We start from the raw sequence: 14,491 nt of genomic DNA, 5'->3' as shown, positions 1-14,491 counted from the left end.
CATTGATTGCCGGCACCATGTGGATTGAATGCATAAAAAAAAAAAAAAAATTTACTGTTGTGTTGGGCTTGGAAAGCCGGGTTGTTACACTTACAAAATAAAATGGTTGAACAAACATACCACAAAGTGTTGAGCACGATTGTCAATGAACTGTTGAGCCCCCTTTTGGTGGTCTTGACTCCGCACTTGCGTCTAAACAAACAGCTCCATCGGGCTTGACTCACGTCTAAGAGACATACCCTATAATGAAAAAAAATTAATTAAGAACAAATTAATTTAACAATATATTTCATTTAAATTAATCTTACCATCCGTTTTGCATGTGCAACAAACAGAACGGAGTTGTTGGTGTGCGTTGACACCGAGCCATGAATTGGCTGATTTCGGTTGCTAGCACCGAACTATGAGCATCGTTTGAACCGCTCAAACGTCACGTGCTCAAGATAGAGCAGCCATATATCTGCCAGGATGTATATCGGTTTGAAATCCCTCCAAACTGCCACGTCGTTCCAGCCTTGGAGACCATTATCTCTCGCGGTTTTTTTTGCCATTTTTTGTGCTTCATACAAAAAATCACACAACCTACTTCCATAGTGAGAAATTAAATTTTGAAACATAAATTTTTTTCTAAAAATGTTGTATTGGTTTTTATGTTACCTAGTCACAACGTGATTTTTCCAAACCCTCCTCACAATAGTGTCATGCGCACTGTCCCAGTCGAATTTGTCCTGTGTATAAATAATTAATTTTAAATAAAAATAATAATTTATTTACAATTATATTAATAATTTATTAGAAATAAGCTGGAAATTATAAATTAAATTCAAATGTTAAAAAACAATTCGAAAGCACCTCCCCTATACTGGATACTACCCAATCCACAAACCTGCAAATATTGACAATAGCCACAACCAATTGCCCCAATATATACTAATTATTCCAACATATTCAATTACTAATTCTAAGGTAAATTTAACATTAACAATTACAATTCAACAAATTATTCAATAATTATGCCAATACAACAATACAATATATTCAATAAATTCAAAAACAATTCTAGACTAACAATTAAAATCGATGGAAATAATTAAACACAAATCAGGCAATAATAGAGTAAAATTACTATTTATTCCAACATATTCAATTACTAATTCTAAGTTAAATTCAACATTAATAATTACAAATCAACAAATTATTGAATAATTATGTCAATACAACAATACAATATATTCAAAAAAAAAAACTCTAGACTAACAATTAAAATCAATGGAAATAATTGAACACAAATCATGCAATAATAGAGTAAAATTATTAATTATTCCAACATATTCAATTACTAGTTCTAAGGTAAATTCAACACTAACAATTACAAATCAACAAGTTAACAATATATTCAATAAATTCAAAAAAAAAAAAACTATAGACTTTAGGAATGAAATATGCTTACCTTAATAATGTGTTGATTTCAAGACTTTATCTACATTATAAAAATACACCAAAACAAAAAACAAAACAAAAATAAAAATAGCTAAAAAAAATCCTTAAAGTAAAATGGAATAGAGGAAACACATACTTTTTAATGTGATGAATATTCAAAAGAAAATTTGGTAGAGATTGCAGGAAAAGCCTTGAAGAAATGAGGGGAAAAATTGGAAAGTGAAAGGTGAAGAACGGAGGAGATGAAAAAATGAACTGAAGGGGCGGACGCTGGGATTTATATGGTAGTTTTATTGACGGATTCACCAACGGATATTAAAAAAAAAGGTTATTTTAATTTATTTTTTCGGTGATGTTTTGAAAATCCGTCGATAATTTTTTATTTTCACACCAATATTTTTAATTACCCTCCATATTTTTCACGGTCCGTCGGTAATTCTGTCGGCAACCTAACGCGGTCAAAGATGCATTTAATGCACCGTCCTTTGGAATTCGCACAGTCCGTCGATGATTTTATCGGTAATATTGACTCGCCGACAACTTACTAACGGACGTGACTTCATCGGCAACGTCGTCGGTGATGGTTGTGGTGTTTCTAGTGATGCTACTGTGAAATGCCGACGGACTTGACTCCGTCAGGAACTTCGTCGGTGATGGTTGTGGCATTTCAAGTGACGTTACTGTGAAATGTCAACAGACTTGAATCTGTCGGCAACTTCGTCGGTGATTGTTGTGGTGTTTCTAGTGATGCTACTGTGAAATGACGACGAACTTGAATCCGTCAGTATTGGAGTCAGTAATTGTGGCATTTCAAGTAATTATTTTTGAACTATCTGTGAAATGCCGACAGATGTTATTCCATCGGTATGACCGTCGGTAAGTATGGCATTGTACAAGAAAGTTATATTTGTATTTCTTATTTACCTTCCTACAAACACTTAAATGATAAACTATCCATCGCACAAAACAATAACAACAGTGCTTAAACAATACATACATCGTGTTGTAAAATATATCATCCATAATCTATATTACATGAAAAAAGTGTTTTACACATGGCTTCATTCTAATAGTTAGTTAGAATTTTCTTTTTCTTATTCGTCATCAATTGAATAGTCATCACCTTCATCGCAATCTTCAATATGGATATCATCATCTTTATAGATATTTGCTTATCTGCTAGAGCTCAAAACAACATTCAACTCCTCTGCGTCAACATCTGCAAGACTATCATCAAAAACATGAAAATTTGAATTTTCTTCCAAGTCAATCGAAGGAGAAACTTGATATGGTTCAACCGACTCACTAACTTGAAAGACTTCATCTCGCACACTTGTGTCTTCATTCTCATCTTGAACAAGCTCGACACGACCCCTAGGTTTTGATTTTAGAACGGACAACCAATCCACTTTTGATCGACCCTTTCTAAATGAAGTGGTGTATGTGTAATAAACTTGTTGACATTGCTTTGTGAAAATAAAGACATTGTTTATGTTGCGAAGTCTAGCTTTTGAGTTGATTTCGACCAGAATATAGTGTGGATCAACTCTGATTCCTCTGTTAGTCGTGTCATACCAGTAGTATTTGAATAAAAACACTATATTTTGCTCGCTATGATATTGCAGTTCGACGACCTCTTCTAATCTACCATAGTAGTCAACTTCTAACTCACTACTAGTCGATCCTTTAACACAAACACCGTCGTTGTATGTCTTTCTTCCACGCCTGTATTTGTAGTATGGAAAACATATCCATTGACAAAATACCCGTTGTAGCACTTAATTTTTCTTTCAGGGCCCAGGCTTAGTAAAGACAATGACTTAGCCACACTCTTCCCATTTGATAAACCTTGTATGTAATGTACATCAATAAACAGTAAAAGAACAAGAATCTCGTAATGACATGGATACAGTAATTTTGCAAGTTAGAATGAGTTTGTGATAGTGCTTACATGTGTTCTGAACCACGTGGCAAATTGTTCATCTTGTAATTGAAAGATCTGGGATTCGGTCAGCTATGAGTTATTAGAGAGCAAATATTGTCGATGTTGCCTGCAAGTGATAATGAATGTATGATATTACAATATATAATTAACAATATATTACTGACAAAGTTTAATTAGTATTACACATATATAAACTTACTGAATAAAAGGTCTTTGCTCATCATAGTTAAATAGAACATAGTTGTGTGCTTGATTGAACTCTATTTTTGACAACTATCTTCCTCTTACGACATTTTTAGGTGTGGGTCGTCAAGGATTGGAGAATATTGACAAGTTCCCACTGGAAGGCACTTCACCGCCATCATCATGCTGTAGAACGTGATTGATTCTCTTTCTCAAATGAGGTTCGAAATAATACGAGATAAATGTTGAGATCTCCTCAACAATATAGGCCTCACTTATCGAAGCCTCAACTTGCACCTTGTTCTTAACCTTTTTTCTTGAAATTAAACAAGTACCTGTTGTTGTAACCCTTTTTTGGGTCCCCACATAAAAAATAATAAAATACAAAAAAAATAAAAAAGAATATTATCGAAAAAATATGACAGTGAAAAAGGATGTCAAAATACTCAAAAAATGGTCAAAAATTGGTCGAGGAGGTTTAAAAATACAAAAAATAAAATTTGGCAGTATTATATGGACTGATGATAGCCCTGTTGACAAAAAAAATTCAATTTGAGAAAGAAAAGTCCAAAATTAGATGTTTAAGAACTCAATTAAATTTTATTGAAGGTTTAATTGAATTTATAGAGTTTTTGATTGCAAGAAAAATTGATTTTTGAGTTAATTTGGGCTTTAATTGGAAGAAATTAAAGTTCTGGGGTCAAATTATAATTTTTTAGAGTTAATTTGGTCAAATCAGGGGTTTAATTGCATAAATATTGAAGTTTGATGGCCAATTAAGAACTTAATTAAAGAAATCCAAAACCAAGGACAAAAATGAAAAAAGCGCGTAAATAGAGGGGCTGCAATTAAAACCAGATCAAGGGCCAAATTGAAGAAATTAGAAGTTTATTGCTCAATTGAGGGTCAAATTGCACTAATTCATATATAAAAAGAAACATATTTTATCATGCATTTTGGCTTTAATAACTAGTTTATTAAAATCAAGAGAACATTGGCCAAAATTTCAAAAACAACAAAAATCTTTGTTTAATCTTTACATTGATCTTCCATCTCAAAATTCTCATCAACTTCTTCTTTATTACTATTATAATATTACTATTACTATTACTATTACTATTACTATTATTATTATTACCATTAATATTAGTATTATTATTACTACTACTATTATTATTGTTGTTGTTGTTGTTGTATTATTGTTGATTATAATTTATACAATTAACCTCCCTATGGTTCGACCCTGGTCTTGCCGAGTTATTTATTACTTCGACACTCTTGCACTTGGGAGAAGAAATCAATCTTTTGGTCGTGTTAACTTTTTAGCATCATTGCTGGGGAGGTAAATTCTTATACAAATTATAGTATTTATTTTATTTTCTCTTTTCACTCTTCTTGTATCTAACTTTTTTCCTTTTGTTTTGTTTCCTTTTGTTTTGTTTTCTTCCTTTTATTCTCTTTCTACACGGGCATGAGTGTTTGGTCACATATATTAAGTGGTAGACTTTGTAGGGTATCCTCATCATTTTCAGAAAATATGACCGAAGAAGATAACCAGTCACTTCATAATGAGAATAACTGTGTTAGAACACTTAGAGACCACATGAATCCCACAAGAACAAGTGCGCCCTCATGCATAGTTTTCCCTCTTGATGCATCTAATTTTAATTTTAAGCCAGGCATTATTCAACTTTTACCTTCTTTTCATGGCTTAGATCTAGAAAATCCATACTTGCATTTGAGAGAATTTGAAGAAGTTTGTAACACCTATAATGACTTAAATTGTAGCATGAATACCATTAGATTAAAGCTTTTTCCTTTTTCATTAAAAGATAAAGCTAAAACATGGCTACAAAATCTTAGGTCAGGATCCATTCATGCTTGGGATGAAATGCAACAACAATTTTGAAAGAAGTTTTTTCCACCTCACATAACGAACTCTTTCAAAAGACAAATCACCACTTTCACACAAAAACCAGGTGAAACATTTTACCAATGTTGGGATAGGTATCGAGACTTGCTTAATACTTACCCTTATCATGGTTTTGAAACATGGAGATTGGTTTCACAATTTTATGAAGGGTTAACACCTAAACATAGGCAAATGGTGGAATTGATGTGCAATGGAACTTTTGAAGATAAAGACCCTAATGAAGCAATGGAGTACCTAGACTTGCTAGCTAAAAATGCGCAAAATTAGGACACTACGGGCACTTATAAGGCACAAAGTAAAACCCAACCTCTTACATCTAGTGGAGGTATGTATAACCTTAGGGAAGATTATGACCTCCAAGCCAAGTTTGCATCTTTAGCTAGAAAAGTCGAGGCACTAGAATTGAAAAAGAGTGGTTAACTAAAATTTGTTCAAGACATTGTATATCAAATCTGTGAAACGATTGAGCATGCAACCAATGACTGTCCAACTTTGCCTTCTTTCAAGGAATGCCTCTATGAATAAGCCCATGCTTTAAATAGTTTCTAAAGGCCTAATCATAACTCATACTCGCAAACATACAACCCTGGTTGGAGAAAACACCCAAATTTAAGTTGGAAGAGTGATAATAATAATGCACAAACTTCACAGCCACCGTTTCAGGCACACCATAATTTTCAAAATTCTCATGAATATGCATCTCCTTATGCTCTACCTCCTAGAAGAAATCTTGAGGAAACATTGCATGCATTCATTGAAAAGCAAGAGGCAATCAACACACTCAACTTGCTTAAGGTATGACAGATTTAAAAAATACTCTTGCAAAATTCACATATGCTCTCAGTTTCAAGAGAAAGGTAAGTTTCCATATCAGCCACATCAAAATCCAAAAAGGCAATACAATGCAAATGCAAGTAGTTCTGGAAGCCAACACATGGATCAAGTCAAATTAGTCATTACTCTTCGTAGTGGTAAGGTTATTGAAAAACCCACTCTTGAACCTTGTGAGAATGATGATGAGTCAATCTCTGAGGGTGAGGAAGGGGTTGAATCTGAACATTGCAAAGAAAAGACTGATTCCCCGCCAGCACTTCCATTTCCTCATGCCATGACCAAACAAAGGAAAGTCAATCACAACTCTAAAATCTTTGAAACTTTCAAACAGGTAAGGATCAATATACTTTTGCTGGATGCTATTAAACAGGTTCCTTCATATGCTAGATTTTTGAAAGATCTGTGTACTGCGAAGAGAAAACTGAATGTGAAAAAGAAAGCATTTTTAGTCGAACAAGTAAGTGTCATTCTTCAGAATAATAATGCTTTGAAATATAAAGACCATGGTTGTCCTACAATTTCTTGCTTTATTGGAGAACATAAAATTGAAAGAGCTGTACTAGATCTTGGAGCTAGTGTGAATTTACTTACATATTCATTTTTTCAGAGTCTCAATCTAGGTGAGTTAAAACCAACTTCTGTAACTCTTTTACTTGTTGATAGATATGTAAAAGTGCTTAGAGAAATAGTTGAGGATGTGTTAGTACAAGTTGATAAATTCATTTATCCTGTGATTTTATTATCTTGGACACAAAACCTTTTGAAGCATGTAATTCATTTCTTGTTATTTTAGGACGTCCATTTCTTACAACTTCTAATGCATTGATTAATTGTAGGAATGGACTGATGAAGCTATCATTTAGAAACATGACATTAAAGATGAATATTTTCAACATCTGCAAGCAACCTGGAGATGATAATGATTTACAAGAAGTAGATTTTATTGAAGAATTAGTTCATGATCAACTTGAATCTACTTTGAGTAAAACTGAGAATGATGAATCTGAAGATTTGCAAATGATTTATTCTCGGGAAGAAATCACAGGTGAAAAATGCATCGAAAATGTTGATGTAGATCTTTTGTCAAGAGTGACAACAAATTCGACATCCGACATCACACCAATCAATGATTACTTTCCTAAAAAAATCCTTTCTTTCTCTTAGTTCAATGCCTTGGTTTGTTAAAAATATCAATTTTCTTGCTTCAGGATTTTTGCTAGCTCACTGCAGTATTGAAGACAAAAGAAAGTTTTTGAGTGACGTGCAAAACCTTTGTTAGGATGACCCATACTTATTCAAATATTGTCCTGATCAAATATTTCAAAAATGCATTCCTGACAATGAGGTAAGTAGTGTTATTAAATTTTGTCATTTTAAGGCATGTGGGAGTCATTTCTCGTAAAAAAAGACGACTGCAAAAATCTTACAATGTGAATTTTATTGGCCCACCATGTTCAAAGACACACATGTGTTCTGCAAAGCTTGTGAAAATTGTCAAAAGTCAGGATTTATTTTGAAACATAAGGAATCAGTAGATAGTCTTCTATTGACTTTCGAGACGTATCCTGATGGAGATGTGCATTGTGCATTTCATGACTTATGACCCCATTTTCATAAATAACATGCTCGACATGGTCTTGGGAATCTAACTAAAAAAGACCATGTTTGCCAACTTTTAAGAAAACTGGATAGGAAGCATATCCCCAACCCATGGAGAGCGTTTAAGTTGTTCTTGAACGTAAAACCAAGGGAAGATGTGAGCCACAATCACAACTACCTATACATACACATGTTTTTCAAATTAAGTAAATAAATAAATAAATAAAGAGAGAGAGTGTGTGAGACTCTAGCTGACCTACATATGGATGGTATGATTGCATTTTCAATTTCTCATCTATAAATTCTTCTCTTCCTTCCCTTCATTTCTACTCAACCCATACATTCATCAAATATAGAAGTGTGTCAAAATGGCAAGTTTCTCAAGTCATCACATAAGAAATATTTGTGTTTTCGGTGGATCCAGTCTTGGGAAAGAAAATGGGTTTTTAGAATTAGCAAATCATCTTGGTCAGGTACTAGCTGAGCGAAAGATTTATTTAGTGTATGGAGGAGGCAGCCTTAGGTTAATGGGGGGGGGGGGTGTGTCAATAGCTATACTTTTAGGAGGTAGTCAAGTTTTGGGGGTCATCCTCAAAGCTTTAGTAGAAGGTGACATCATTGGAAAAATAATTGGAGAGGAATTACAGGTCTCCATAATGTTTGATCGAATGAACACAATGTTTAACCACGCTGATGCCTTCATTACCTTAGCAGGTGGTCTGGGCACCTTGGAAGAGATCTTTCATATTTCCTCTTGGGCCCAACTGCACATTCACCATAAACCCACAGGTTTGTTAAATGTTAATGGTTTTTATGATAAGTTGTTGTCTTTTCTTGATCATGCTGTGGAACAGGAATTTCTAACATCTTCGGCATAACAAATCATAATCTCTGCTGCTATTGCTGAACAATTGGCTGAACAACTACAATCTTTCATCCCTATAATTGATCCCTCCATGAGTCGTATAAATTGGTCAACTAAGGATAGCGGTAAAAAGCTTAGATTGGATTTGAGCCTTCGTTTGTAAAAACTTTGTGTCTTTTGGTTTATTATTGTGTTTTGTTGTTTCTTATATTTGTTTAAGTGTGTTTCAGGTTTGTTAGTGTTCGCTATTTCAGGTGATGTATTCTATACTATATCTTTCTACCTTAGGACATTGCGGACAATGTCTTATTTTGGTTGGGGGGAAAGGGTAGTTGTTGATATTTAAAAAAATAAATACTAATTGTGTTTTCTATTTCATAAACTATTTGCAAAACTATTGTTACTAGGATGGCAGAGTAAAGGAGTTTTTTTGTTAACGTAACTCTTGAGACGCATCTTAGTAAACATTCTTAACAAGATCTATCATAATACTTCTTGAAATATTCAGGTTTACAAACTCTCGTATTGTTATCATTTGATTTTGCTTATATACTTATTTAACACTTTAACATATGATTATGGGTTGCACATTGGATTATTAAATTATTTATGTTCTTTTGTCAAAGGTAACAACTAAGGGAAATGGATAGTATATAATTTGCAAAAAAAAAAAAACATAGATAAGTTTGGTTTTGTAGCTTCCCTAACCTAAGCAATTAAGCCCGAAGGGGTGTTTTAACACTTAATACCCCAAAGTCAACTGACTTGGGAGCTATTGGCCTAACGCTTGTGATGTGCCGTGAATGATTTGAAAATCTGCAACAATGATTCTAACGAAAATGGATGAAGGATGGGTCTGGTTGTGTTGTCTTTCTTTTGGTATTTAAGCTGGATTGTAGTGATTTAAGGTAAATAAGATGGAGGATAGACTAGAATGATACTTTGATAAGTCGATCTGGACGCCACAAAGATCAATCTAGGATTTCGACGCCACACTCTTTGTGATTGAAGAGTGATAAGTCAGGTAGGGTTCTTCACAAAACGAATTTGGAAGAACAACTCTTAATTCTCTGAATTAAGTTTTCAAATCTTGGCCAAAAGTGTTTATTTCATATCCTGATACATATTTATCTTTGGAACATCCCTCCAAAGTTAGGTGAATTCAACATGACAGAAGTCAAGCCTAAAAACTAGACTTTTAATAAAGCAAGTAGACAAATTTAACTAACACACATTTTTTTTGACATTTCTAAAACATATGCAGATGAAATTTAAAACAGCCATAACTTTTGACACAAAAGTCCAATGCAATCATGGTTGGACAATATAGAAAGATCACGTTCTGAACTTGAATTTTACCTACATAAATCTTGTTTTCACATGCATTGGATGACTTCAAATTCGGGTTCAAATCCATCTACTGTTCTGACCGTAAACAGCATCAATTCCTTCACTTGCATTATCAATCCAAATACAAGTAGCCCAGCATGAAAAGAACCATTAAGGGCTTTTTCCATCTCCAAGTTCCAATTGTAGGCAAATAAGCACCCTTAAACCAAATTCAAACTGATTGCTAATTTTTAACTCCGACGCAGCTTCAATCATTGCAAATTGATTCGTCAAGGCCCGTTGTAGTTGTTTCGCTCTCGCTCTTGTCATTGGACCATTTGAATCCTCTTGCATATTAGATTCAGCTTTACGAGATGGATTATAATTCCCATGATGCACATCATCAGCCCCATGTTGATAATGATTTGTCCTCAAATCAGAATCGTCATCATCATCCAAGTATGGAGATAAGTCTTTCACATTAAAAGTAGTTGATACGTTGTAATCACCAGGAAGATCTACCTTATACGCATTGTCATTCACCTTCTCTATAATACGAAATGGACCGTCAGCTCTTGGCATCAACTTGGACTTACGTTTGCTTGGAAATCTGCCCTTGCTAATATGAATCCAAACAAGATCTCCAGGTTCAAACCTGACCATCTTTCGCCCCTTGTTAGCTTGTTTAGCATACTTTGTTGTTTTCTCCTCAATATGTAGTCGAACCTGCTCATGTAGTTTCTTCATCAATTCTGCCTTTCTAATTCCATCCATAGATGTCCTCTCATCAATTGGAATATGAACAAGATCAATAGGAACACAAGGATTAAAGTCATACACAACCTCAAATGGTGAAAATTTTGTAGCCCCATGCACACTACGATTATATGCAAACTCCACAATCGGCAAACAATTATCCCAACTCTTCAAATTCTTATGTATAACAGCTCGTAACAAAGAAGATAAAGTTCGGTTTACTACCTTAGTTTGTCCATCAGTTTGTGGATGACATGCCGTACTGAAAAGTAACTTTGTTCCAAGTTTCCTCCAATGAGTCTTCCAAAAGTGGCTTAAGAACTTTGTATCACGATCAGAGACAATGCTTTTAGGAATTCCATGCAAACGAACAATCTCTTGAAAGAACAAATCAGCAACATGTACTGCATCGTCAGTTTTCGTACAAGGAATGAAATGGGACATTTTGGAGAATCGATCAACCACCACCATTATTGAATCCTTCCCACGTTGTGTTCTTGGTAGTCCAAGTACAAAGTCCAAGCTAATGTCCATCCATGGTTGCTCTGGAATAGGCAGTGGCATATATAGTCCATACGCATTCTCTTTACCTTTAGCTCTCTTGCAAATAGCACATCTTTCAATCACCTTGTGTACATCCCATAACATACGGGGCCAAAAAAAATGTTCTTTCAGCAGCTCATAAGTCTTCTTCTCCCCAAAATGACCATTAAGACCACCACTATGAGCCTCTCGCACAAGCAACTCCTGTAACGAACCTGAAGGAATACACATTCTGCCCATTTTGAACAAGTAACCTTCATGCATAAAGAACCCATCACAAGCTCCCTTTGCACATCCGGCAACCACATTAGCAAAGTAGGAATCATTGGCATACTGATCCTTCACCTGTTCAAAACCCATCAGCCTTGCATTCAACATAGAGATCGGTGCATACCTCCTAGAAAGAGCATCAGCAACCACATTAACTTGCCCTTTCTTGTACTTTATGACATAAGGAAATGACTCCATGAACTCCACCCATTTAGCATGTCTTCAATTCAACTTGTTTTGCCCCTTAAGATACTTCAAGGCTTCATGATCAGTATGTATAACAAATTCTTTAGGAAACAAGTAGTACTGCCATACCTCCAGAGCCCGAATCAAAGCATAGAACTCTTTGTCGTAAATAGAGTAGTTCAAACGCACTCCATTTAACTTTTCACTAAAGAATGCAATCGGTCTCTTTTCTTGCATAAAAAAAGCACCAATTCCAACCCCGGAAGCATCGCACTCTATTTCGAATGTTTTAGCAAAGTCTGGAAGTGCTAAAAGTGGAGCAGTACACAACTTTTCCTTAATTAGCTCAAAAGCTTTTTGCACATCTTCACTCCATCTAAACTCCTTCCCTTTTTTCAAGCATTCTGTCATAGGAGCAACAATAGAGCTGAAGTCTTTCACAAATCGCCAGTAGAAAGAAGTTAAACCATGGAAACTCCTCACATCAGTGATACTAGCAGGTTTTGGCCAGTCTCGAATTGCCTCAATTTTCTCCTCATCAACTCTAACTCCCCTGCTAGAGATAATATATCCAAGAAACACGACACTTTCTCTACAGAAGTAACACTTTGTGAGTTTCCCATACAACTTAGAATCTTGCAAAGTCTCAAACACAACTCTAAGATGCTTCACATGATCATCAAAGGTCTTGCTATACACCAGGATGTCGTCAAAATATACTACAACAAACAGCCCAATATACTTCCTCAAAACATGATTCATAAGCCTCATAAATGTACTAGGGGCATTAGATAACCCAAACGGCATTACCATCCATTCATATAACCCCTGTTTAGTTTTAAATGTTGTTTTCCATTCATCTCCCTCTTTCATTCTAATTTGGTGATAGCCACTCATCAAATCGACTTTAGAAAACAATGCAGCGCCATGCAACTCATCAAGCAAATCATCAAGTCTGGGTATAGGAAATCGATACTTAACTGTTATTTTGTTGATAGCGCGGCTATCCATGCACATCCTCATGGTACCATCTTTCTTCGGTACAAGCAAAGTAGGTACGGAACATGGACTAAGTGATTCTCGCACATAGCCCTTCTCTAAGAGCTCACCGACCTGCCTTTGAATCTCTTTCGCTTCCTCTGGATTACATCTGTATGCTGGTCTATTAGGAAGTGAAGCTCCCGGCACTAAATCAATTTGATGCTCAATACCACGAATAGGTGGTAATCCTTTAGGTAATTCATCCAGAAACACATCTTTAAATTCTTCAAGTAATTCCTTAATCTGTCTTGTTAAGTCCAATCCTTCTACTTGTAGTAGTTGCTTTGCCCAGACCATGAAAACAATCCCTGTTGTGGCTAATGCTTGTTTGATGTCTCCTTTTTTGGCTAACAACAGCCCCTTTCGTGATGTCACCTCCTTTTGTTGGCTTCGTAACTGATCCTCTCTAACTTGTTGAGAACTCAGTGGTAACAAGTCACCTTCTTTCCATTCAGCATAAAAGAATAAGTGTTCTTTCGTCCATTGTAGGTCACATCCTTATCAAACTGCCATGGACGACCCAGCAACAAATGGCTAGCTGACATTGGTGCAACGTCACATAAAACCTCGTCATGATAGGTTTTAATGGAAAAAGGTACACAAACTTGCTTTGTCACCCGAATCTCCCCATTCTCATTCAGCCATCGCAAACTATAGGGTCTGGGATGTGGAAGGGTATTTAAACCCAATTTCTCCACCAAGGTAGTTGACGCAACATTAGTGCAACTTCCATTATCAATGATCATCCCGCACACCTTATCTCGAATCTGACATCGAGTATGAAAGATGTTTTCGCGTTGCTCATCACTAACATCAATTTGTGCATTCAGAACTCGTTGAACAACCAACAAATCTCCATTCACTGGTTCGAAATCCTCTTCTTGTTCAGCCACTTGTACCTCATCTTCGTCTTCAGTTTCAACCTCATCTCCACTGATCAGCTCTCCATGATCCCCATGCAAAATCATCACCCTTTTATTTGGACATTCTGAAGCAATATGCCCATGTCCCAAGCACTTGATGTCTCGAGACCTCCTAGGGTGTTGAGGTTCTGTCACCTTCTCCTTTCCCTTCAAAGAATCAGAACTGGTATTCCCCTTGCTAAACTCCACCTTCTCATCTCATTTAGGTGTGCTCCATGTTCGTGTAGGTGTAGAAACAACTCTTGTCGCGCTTGACGTAGTTACACTAGTTCGGACACCTCCTCGTCTCTGCTGCCTCTCTACTCGGGTTGCAAGCTTTATAACTTCCTCAAGGAAGATGTACGGTTGTAACTCAACAACATTAGCTATATCCTTCCTCAACCCTCCAAGAAATCTAGCTATTGTTTGCTCTTAAGGTTCCATCAATTCACATCGAATTAGCAGCAATTCAAACTCTTTCACATACTCTTCCACAGTTAAAGATCCCTGTCGCAAAGTCTGAAGTCTGATGTATAGCTCCTGTTTATAGTAATCAGGAACAAATCTCTTCTTCATCACTCTTTTCATAGTTGCCCATGTTGTAATCTCCTCCTCTCCATCCCTTCTCCTCTGAATCTTTACGTTTTCCCACCATAAAAGAGCAT

Source organism: Populus alba, chromosome 14 (genome assembly GCF_005239225.2).
Source record: "Populus alba chromosome 14, ASM523922v2, whole genome shotgun sequence".
NCBI classification, from domain to species: Eukaryota; Viridiplantae; Streptophyta; class Magnoliopsida; order Malpighiales; family Salicaceae; genus Populus; species Populus alba.
The sequence above is the reverse complement of the archived record's forward strand: the minus strand, read 5'-3'. Positions refer to the sequence as shown.